This window comes from Balaenoptera musculus, chromosome 2 (genome assembly GCF_009873245.2).
Source record: "Balaenoptera musculus isolate JJ_BM4_2016_0621 chromosome 2, mBalMus1.pri.v3, whole genome shotgun sequence".
Taxonomy (NCBI): Eukaryota; Metazoa; Chordata; class Mammalia; order Artiodactyla; family Balaenopteridae; genus Balaenoptera; species Balaenoptera musculus.
Window position 1 is genome coordinate 105,264,552 of NC_045786.1, and position 10,820 is coordinate 105,275,371.

At 34.2% G+C, this 10,820-nt stretch overlaps 1 pseudogene; it reads left to right on the plus strand.

Moving 5' to 3' along the window:
• Positions 1-2,143: 2,143 nt before the first annotated feature.
• Positions 2,144-3,094, plus strand: LOC118890743 (annotated as a pseudogene).
• The last annotated feature ends 7,726 nt before the right edge of the window (positions 3,095-10,820 follow it).

Sequence of the window (10,820 nt, forward strand, 5' to 3'; positions counted from 1 at the left end):
CTCCCATGAATCACACACCCTTCCCTCTTTTATATCTTGTGATCGTCAAAAATGTTTCTGAGATATAAAAAGCTCTTTAATGACTCAGTGTTTCTGGTCTGTCTTACTGAGTGCTCTTCTTGATTTCACTTTCAACTTGGAAAATGTTTGCATGTCCAAAATTCTTATTGAAATGTTTTTCCTTCTGTTATTTCCCAAAACATATTAAGTTTTTATATTCTTTACAACAATTGCATTTTACTCTTCTTGTCTCCTGAGAAACCTGATTGAAAATCAAGATATGCTTCCTGAATGATTTAGACTGGGCATGTCAGCAGAGCTGGTGGGATAAATTTGGCAGGAAGTTTATATGAGGACTGGTATGAGGGCCTTGGACCTTGTGAAATGTAAATTTATTTGAAAAGAAAGAGTTCCGCACATTTAGAGTACTACACCGTATCTTTTTCAAATCCCACGTTAACTTCAGACCATTGCTATGAGTTAAGGATCTGTGCTGCAGAAAACAAAGATGACCTGTCTGTTTGGAACATTCTTTAGTTACATCTGTCCTCCAGTTCCATATTTTGGAAGTATGTTCCTTATTGCCTCCAGTTTATTTCCCAGTTTCCTTTATCACATTATCCTTAGGCAAATTGTTTCTCTTGACAGACTTTGCTTATCTAAATATTATTAATAATAAAGACAGCACAGCATGAAGTGCATCCATTGATAGGTTAGTAGACAAGAGAAATATAATGAATAAAAGTTAGGTAAATGGTAAAAATAAGACACATGGAACTTTTATATAGTAAAACAATCAGATAAATACTACTCCCTATCATAAAACAGAGAATATGACTCTTAAGAAAATAAAGGCAATGAAAAATATTTGAGAACCGAGAAGAGAGAATATATTAGGAAGTAATAAATGTTTTCACTTTCGTGAAGGATACCTAAATTTTAAATAAAGATATAAAATAAGTGAAACAAATTAAAAGCAATAAGGACTAGAAAAGATACACCTTAAAACTGAGTTAAGGAAAGAAATGTCACTTTTGAAAAATCCTGTTAATTTGCAGTAGATAACGAATGAATGAATGAAACCCAAGAGATGGTAATATATAAAGACGTTAGGCAAAGGTGATACAACTTAAGACATAAGTGAAGCTCCTGAAAATTATTAACACTACAAAAGAGTAGTTATAGTCATTAGATTAAAATTTGAATCTCCCAGATCAAATGGCATACTGATGAAAGAGGAATTGATAGAGGGCTGTAAATATTTACTATATCCTTATATAGTATTGAAGTAGTAGAGTAAACTAATGTATTCTATGGAAATTTGGGGTGGGCAGGGAGGCCTCTGCTTTCAGTTATCACCAAGATAAAGTTTTATGGGTATTCAGGTGAAGACACATTACAAAAAATATAGGAAAAAATCTAGTTTGTCTCAGTACTCTGCACTAAAACATTCAGCATAAGATGACTGAGGAGCAATGTCTTACAAATCTTAAGAGAAAATAAGCATAAAGCAAGATTTTTTTTTGGCCTCACCAAGTTCTCATTCAAATATAAAGAAGACAGAAAATCTCAAACACATAATGTGCTTGGACACGACAGTATCCAAGCACTCCTGACAAAAATTGAAAGTTTTAAAATTCTGCCAACTGATGTAATATAAATTAAAATAAATCAGGGATGATAAAACTATGGTATGAAAGGACTTTCAGTAAGCATTGAATACATTTAAATATATAACAGAATGGAGTATGATATGTCCTATCAATGGGAAACTAGTTAAATAAAATATGGCAAAATGAAATATTATGCAGCCTTTACAACAGTAAAATAAATTTTTTCTCACCAGTATGGAAAGATATGTAGGATGAATTGCTAAGCGAAATTTCCTCTTTCTATAACCTATGAGTGTGGGTGTTTGAAATTCCACCATATGTAAATGATCTTTATAAGCATTTGTATTAAGTGGCATAATCTACTCACTGAAACAGAAAGTGGATAAGGAACAAAACAGAACAGAACTTTATGATTTTCTGTGTAACTGACCAAAGATAGGTATTTGAGATCAACAGAAGGGTCATTCTCTACATGGTCATTCAGAGAGGCAGGCTATTGCAGTCTTTACCTTCCTCGATGTATATTCTCCATGGTCAACGTAAGCATTGCTACCCTAACCTGGCAGAGGAAAAATAACAAAGAGGACACCAAATGGTTTTATGGTCTATGGCCTGAAAGTGACACACAACACTTCCACTACCATTTCTTGATAGTAATCAGTCATGTGGCTACACATACCTGTAACAGAGGCTGGAATGTATGTGCAAGAAGTGGAGAACACAGCAGAACATGTCAGTTTCTCCCATAGCATTCAGGATAAGTAAATGAGGAAATAGCTTGAGGATTAAAATATTGAGATACTGAAATCTGATCAAAATATGTTTATCAGCTTTCCTTTTTAAGGTTAGAGGGGAAGAGAATATTAAGGCCTAAAGATGCATGAGGAGTGCTGTTCTGGGAGATGTGACAGAACACATGAGAAGGAAAAGTTGAATAGAGAGTTCAATTAAAATTTTACCTATTCTGGGTTTTGCTGATGGTGTTGCTGCCACCGGGAGACATACCAGCCTTAGTCAACCTCACCGTAGTTTTTCTACATCGCCATCAACAATGAGTCCCTGGACAGTGTCTCCTTTGAGCTTTTTGAAGACAAAGTTCCAAAGACAGCAGAAAGCTTTTGTGCTCTTAGCACTGGGAAGAAAGGTTATCAGGATTCCTGCTTTTACAGACTTATTCTGGGGTCTGTGTGCCCTGGTGGAGACTTCCTATGCCTTAATGGCACTGGCGGCAAGTCCATCTATGGGGAAAAGTTTGATGATGAGCGCTTCATCTTGAAGCACACGGGTCCTGGTATCTTGTCCATGGCAAATTCTGGGCCCAGCACAAACAGTTCCTGCTTTTTATTTGCATTGCCAAGACTGAGGAGTTGGTCTCTGTCAAGGTAAAAGAGTGTATAAATGATTTAGAAGCCATGGAGCACTTTGGGTCCAGGAATGGCAAGACCAGCAAGATCACCATTGCCCACTGTGAACAACTGTAATAAATTTGACTTAGGTTTTATCTCAATCACCAGACCATTTCTTTTGTAGTTCAGGAGAATATCCCTCCACCTCCATCTGCTCTCATTATCCTATAACTTTTGTGCTCTTGCTACTGTTCCTTGGGTTCCATATTTTCTTTATCCCCCTCCAAGTCTAGCTAGATTGAAGAGTTAAGTTTATGATTATAAAATAAAAAACAGCAATTTAAAAAATCTTACCTATTCTGCAGTTTTATCCAAATCTGATCAAAGAATAAAAGTATCTTTCAAATACCTTAGACCATTTAATATACGCAGCCTTGTGAATGAGCTCAATCATTTGGCTATATGAGGAAGGGAGTTGCTTGATCCTTTGCATAGTACAAACAAAAATTCTGAAATAAAGACATTGAAATTTATCCAAATCTGTGTTGATATTCAAATGCTAAAACTCTTTTTATTTACACTTGATTTTCCTCTTGTGAATGGGTTTCTCAAGTACTGTGTTTAAATATCAGGTCTGATCCCTCACTAAACTGGAACTTATCCTGTAGGGAAATGATTCTTTCTCTTCAGCTCTCCTTATGGTAAGGTATTGTCATTGCAGTCAGTGTACTTGATGCTTAAAATCCTCATTTCCTTACTCCTTTCTTTGTCAATTATTTTATATATCCATGAAACTAAAATTGTTGAATAAGATAGTTTTGGGCCCTATATGTTTAAATATAAGAAACCTTTTCTGAAAAATATGGTTTAAAGTACACCACCAACTTGAGATTTAACAAAAACATTAATGCATTTTACATTTTATCATGTTTATTACTGTCTAGCACCTTATTTACAATAAAAAATAATGAGTTGTAGAGATATCTATTAAGGGATTTCATGAGAAATGACTTCATTTTCACTATGAGACTAAATGTAGGCAGCAGCACAGTATTGTTCAGGATAAATGACTGTTTGATAGGCTGATTATACCAGGAGGAATAACCTTCTCTGTAGTGCACAAAGATTCTCAGGCTCCGAAATCCAGCCAAGTACAAGTAGGAATATCCCTGAGAGACCTTTCCTGGCAATGGATGAGAGCTTTTTCCTTTAGGACGTTCAGAGGTCAGTGCTTACAATTTCACCAGTAACCAATGTCTATTTAAAGTGTCCCTTGTTAGTGAAATGATGGTGATATAGATTCTCCTCAAATTTAATTCCAAAAGATAGGAAGCGCTGTCAAGAACAAGTAAAAAAGAATAAGGCAAATGTACATGACAGTGTAAAACTGAGCACACGTTCTTCTACTATATACTTATAAAGGCTTCACAAATAAAAATGTATATGGTAGTCAAGTAGAAATCAGGCCACAGAGCTTAAAACGAAAAATATCCTGTGTGCTGAGAATCATCTCCGCCCTTTCATTTCTAGCAGTGGTCATCCATGTGACGTAACTCTGAAGGATTATTTTTCAAGTCTCTCTCTTTGTTCTCTTAATCTCAGACTTCGGGATACTGATGGGTAGAACTAGTGATGAGTAAGAGAATGCATATAGTGCAAACTTAGGGACAATAAACTGTTATATAATAATAATGATATTGAAAAATTTTACTGTTCCCAAGATTCATATGGACATATAATCCCAGATCATTTTTAGAGTCACTTAGCTTACTTTTACACCTTGGGGAACTCTGGGATAAACAGGAATTTTTTTCTGAAACTTATTAGAAGATGTTTATGTGCATTTTGGGAGCTAAAGATCAGGGAGAGGGCTAGGTAAGGAGTTAAGTGAATTTGGAGCTGTTTTTAAATCACTCTAGATGTAGTAGTGAATTCAAATGTTATACTGCAGAAAATTTAGACAGTCTCTTTAGGAAATGTGAAAAGACTGCTTTAGTTGAGGACTCCATTTTTCTTACTGCTACACAAGTGACATATGCATTATTTATACATAAAATACAGAGTTACCTTTTAATTTTTAAGTGAATGATAACTGGAAAAAATTTAATGAACAAAAATATGTGTGCATGTGGCAGAGTCTCTAAAATCATTAATAAAAGACATTTTGAATAGAATGTAGTTATCTGCTGTACTTGATAGAATAGCAGTTTCTTAAGTGTCAGTCCTCAAATCCATATTTCCTTCAACTCTGGAATCATTACAAATGAGACATTTTACTTTGTCTTCCTCCTGCTTCCACACTGAGAACTGAATGAACATTTGCCAAGTAGCAGCAGAATATTATTTTTTTTAACACATATATCCTTATATTTGTCTATGATAGTTCATAATCTTTTACCCAGTTTATTGGTCACAGTTATAAACCCCGTCTTCAGTTGTACATTCTCTATCTCTCTCTTGTTCTCGTGTTTACTCTTTACTGGCATTACTCTATGCTTTCCAAATCCAAGTGAATCTATTTAAAATACTTGGGCCAGGCACATTTTCAAGCTGTTGATTCTCTCTGTACTCTTCATGTAGAACAAGCAACATAGACATATTGTCCATCTATACAAAACAGGGTTAAGTCAGAATGGTTCCTTTGTAAAAGACTTACTTATTCAATGAGAAGTGATCTAGGTTGGTCAGAAGAACCCAGAAATCACACCAAATGAATAATTCTTCAGAGAATTCCGAACTCTTTTGTACCTCAGCATGTGTCTGAGGTCAGGGGCTCTATGATCTCCAGCTCAGGAAAGAAGTCCACCTCAGACTTCTCAGAATTATTGAGTGATGATGATCCTTTAAAATAATAAGCATGGGGAAGTTTTTTAATTTCTACCAATTTAATTAAGATATCTTTCCTTATTCTTAAAATATAAATCATATTTGCAAGAGGCACACTTTTTATTGGGAATTTAGACAGGAAATTTCATAAATCTTTTCAAGATTTTATTTTCAAAGTTGGGTCTTCTAAATGCATGCCATTTTCCCAAGCCTTATATAATTTTTGTAAAGTATTATCATAGGTTTTCTATTTTGTTCTTCACAAGTTTGGAATTTGGGAAGGCAAATGTCATTCTTTCTATTTTACAGATTAAAAAATGAGACACAACTTAAATAGTTTATCATTGGTCATATCTAGAAAGTACTTATCCTGATTCTTATTCAGTGCTATTAACTATGTAGTTATTTTCATTTCATATTCTGGGATCTTATTTAGTTGGGTTCACCCATGCATATTTTTCTTTTAGAAAACTTGTACAAAGATAAAATAATTTAAAAGATTACTTAGTCATTTTAAAATACCTATTTAAGTGCCTCCTGTGGGGAACCATGGAGACATACAGGAATAAAACAGAATATAGATTAATTCTGGTTAGGATATATTTCAGTTAAACACAAGACAGAGAGACCCTTTAGGACAGTTTTGCCATACTCTTACTCCACCTAGCAGAATATTCCCATCATTTGCAGTATGAAATATGCCTTGGTCAAGGCCCTACCAGTAATAAGCAGCAGAAGAGTGTGTTGTGGATATTGGTTCAGTCTCAAACTAAACTCCTTTGCTTAGAGAGACTAATTTTATTTGTTCTTTTGTTTGTTTTGTGGACTCTTTGTACTATCTTTTTATCATTTAAAATCTTGAAGGTATAAAAATACGTGAACCCATTTTGTACATTTCAGCATTACTCAAGTTCTGAAGCTTTTAGTCATGTCACGTTGTCCATGAAATATGTGATAGATGTGCTCTTTCCTTGAGCATCATATTTGCTTCTACAAACATATCAAAGTATAAGGAATTTGTAATTTTCAACATAACTGACAGGACTGACAGACACACTTTTCTCAATTGACTTGGTACATGTTTTGTTATACATAAATTATGAAAGCAGCATTTATTTCTTTACAATTTTAAATTCTCAGAGCAGCAAAACAGATTATAACATAGACTAGTTCAAAATTAAATGAAAATAATATTTAAAGTATTTTAGAATGAAGCACTTTGCATTTTATTGTTGAAAGTACTTGAAGCAACAGAAATGATGAAGTTTGGTAGAAATGCAAAGCCGATAAACACTGTAAGTTAAAAACAACAATTTGTGCTAATAGTACACATACTGCTTTCAATACACAGTGCTAAGCTGCCTTAACATCAAAGAGTATTCTGCTTTGTAGATTCAAGGTAGTAAACTGTTTTATGTTTCAAGTTTCAGCTTGGTGCAAATTGAATCAACTGAGTTGCAAAATCAAATTTATCATAAAAGTGGTAACTGACCATTAACTACAATGTAATGCTGTAAACATGACCCCATTGTGAAACTACAAGACAGCCTGTTCTAGAACATGACAAACAGTTAGGAGGAACAGGAAAAGTCATTGTATTTGTCACTAGGAACAAGAAAGATAAAAGGAACATGATCCTGTGCTGTTTCATTGTTTGCTTCACAGTTTTAAGACACGCACTATGCTCTTAATGGCAAATGCCTAGAGGAATGGTGCCTTCATTTTACATTACAGCTATGTATGTTTAAGAGATTGTATCGGCATTTTCAAGGAGTTGCTTCTCTATATTAGATATTTTGTTTTAAGTGCAGCAAAAGGCCAAGCTCAAATTCATTCCTAATGAGCCATGTGTTAATGTCAAAGTCTCTGCTGTCCAGTCAAATGCCAAAGAACACATCTGACTTTATAATGAGCCAAACAGTTGTCTCTTCATAATCTCAGTTAGCCTTCTGTTAGATAGCTGCATCCAAAATTTATAACACAGTGGTGGAGGTTGTGGCTGGGATGGCTGAAATCCAATCAAAGATGTAAAACTTCTCATATTGTGTCAGTATTATCGCCAAGGCTTTACCATTCAGTCTCCATGTTGAATACACTGACCCAACGGATTCCAGATGGAATGTTGCCTGAATCTGATCTACTCTGTACACTAGTTGAGAAGAGATCAAAACCAGATGACAGGCATCAAGGCAACCAGCCAGTGGCAGGGTGGTCGGAATGTAGGTAAAAGTTTGAAATGACACTGCCAAACTTTTCTTTTCCCTGGAGGACACTCTTTCCAATTGACCAACTAATTCCGCATACTTCTAGGCTCTAAATTTTGTTTGGTTTCTGATTTGACACTTGCTGACGTCCAAAAAGTTTAATGTTTATCTTGGCTCTTCTCTACGTAATATGTTATACCTACTTAACATGAAAATGAATGCCTTTACATAGTCATGGGTAATGAAAAGGATATGAAGAAATAAGAGGGTTTTAGGATGTTTTGGATAAAGTGTCATACATACACATTACAACTGTGCATTGAAATCAGATAATTCAGGGAAGTCTATAATACTGAGGAACGTTTGTATTATATTTTTGTTTCATTTCCTAGTGAGTTATATAAGTTCCTAGATTGATTTTTTTCAAGTATTTACTCTTAAGTGTAATAGTGAAATTAGAATATTCATACATTAAGATCAAAAATATTTTACTTTAGTAGTGATAGAAGTACATCAGAAGGAAAATGAGATAAGTAGAAAAAAATAACATTAGAAAGAAATAGAGTTAAATGTTACTGTCTTTGATGAGATTATAAGAATTGTTATCTAACTTCCTTGGATTTTCCAAATTGTCTGTAATGAGACTGCATTTTTTAAAAGTTTCAGTTGAAGTAGATGAATATCCAGCTTCTGGCACCGCACAAATTAAGCCCCAAGTGTGTTCTGCTTAGTGAAAGGGAGGGGAAACATATTAAAATAATGTCACTGTCTGAATACCCTTGCTACATGCTTTAGGGTGTTAGTTTTGGGTTTTTTTGCTTGCTTTTTAACAAGCTTTATTTAAACATCTTTTAGTAATAGACTTAGCAACTAAAGTGGTGGTTTAAATAAATACAGTTTCTTTTAATGTATTTATTGATAAACTCTATCATTTAAAACAATATCAAATATGTCAGGTACCTAGGAATTACTATAACAAAACATGTGAAAAACCTGTATGGTAAATTTATAGAAATTGACAAGCTAATTCTAAAATTGGTATGAAATTGCAAAGGAGCAAAACAGCAAAGGTGGATTTGAAAAGGGCAAAAGCTGGAGGACTTACACTGTCAGATACCAAAACTAATTACAAAACTATTGTGATTAAGACAGTGTTGGCAAGGAAGAGAATATGATCATTGAAAAGATCGATTTGCTTCAAAGCTAAAAGTGGAAATTGGCATAGTGATGCATCTACAGATGGAGAATAAAGAAGAGCGAGAGAAAGCAAAAGCAAGAACAAGAGAGAGCTTCACAAATCTCTGTCTTTGGCTCTAATTTCTTTCTGGAATTACAGATGCGTGTACCCAACTATAACTAGGTCACATTATTTACCTCAACTTCAGCATGTTCTAAAGAGAACTCTTTGTTTCTGTCTACTCTTCTCCCAAATGTATGTCTCTATCAATTAGTAAATGGTTTTACAGTGCAATTCAACCAAAAATATGGGCATTATCCTTATTTCCTTTACTATCCTAACTCCATCCTCTGTCTAGTTCTATCCTACCACTGCCAACATATCAAAACTATGTTTATCTCTTGCATAAAACAAAGCAATAGTTTCCCAGTTGATGTCCTGATTCCACTCTTGTCCACCTCCTTACAGTCTATTCTCAGCATAACAGACACACATTTAAAAAACATAAATCACACTTCTGTACAAAAATAGTAATAATGGTAAACATAAGAAATAATTGGCTCCTTTCCAACCTCTGTGCATTCTTTATTTTACCTACTATATTGCTGCACACAGAGTCACTGAGATTTTTTTATTCTTTTTCTAATTCTGTGAAGGTTTCTACCTTAAATCCTTTGAACCGTCTATATCTTTAACCTGTAATGTCCTTTACCTTGATCTTTGCTTGGCTGTATCCTTACTGTTATGACCACAGTACATGCTAATTTCTCTACCTGTCAATCCATTTCAAGTAAAATCCTGTATACCTAGGCTATTTAATTTTCAATATAATACTTATCATAAACTGATATTTATCTACTTCTTTATTTATACAACACCCAATAGAATGTAAACTCCTCATAAACAGGACCCTTGTTCTTAACTGTGTCCCTGACACCTACAGTAGTGCCTACCATGTGTTAAGTTTTTTGCATTTATTGTTAAAAGTAGAACGAGTGATGGGTTGCAAAGAAAAGGCATACTTTGACAAGACCAATGATTGGATTAGGGCTAGAATTTTAGTCCTGGAGTAAATAGGAAAAAGAGTTAAAGCAAGATAAAATATTAGAATAGCCACATTGAGAAGAACTAGTAAAATAATCACAGGTGGAAGAGACATGTAATAAGAATATACAACAACAATATTCTCCTTGCATCTATAAAAGGAAGATTACTTTTCTTCTCACCAACACAGAAAAGCTAGAGGTTGTGGACATTTTTTCCCTAGTATTTGCACATTGCAGACCTAATGTTGGTGACTATATTTCTATCTTCTAAACCTCAACGTTTGCTAGAACATTAATGATATTGGTCTCATTGAGGTTATTAGATGATATCACGAGTGAGGTCTGTAACTCAGCTAAATATATTTTCTCTAAGGGAAGTAATACAAAGCCAAGAATATTAAAATTTTAAACATTTAAATTGAAGAATTCAGTATTAATGAGGCCCTCATTGTTCCATATACTGGGTAGGAAACTAAAGCGTCCCAAACGTTAAGTATGAGCTTTAGTTTTATACAATACACTGCTTTCAATACACAGTGCTGAGTTGCCTTAACATCAAAGAGTATTCCACTTGCTTTGTAGATTCAAGGTACTAAACTGCTTTATGT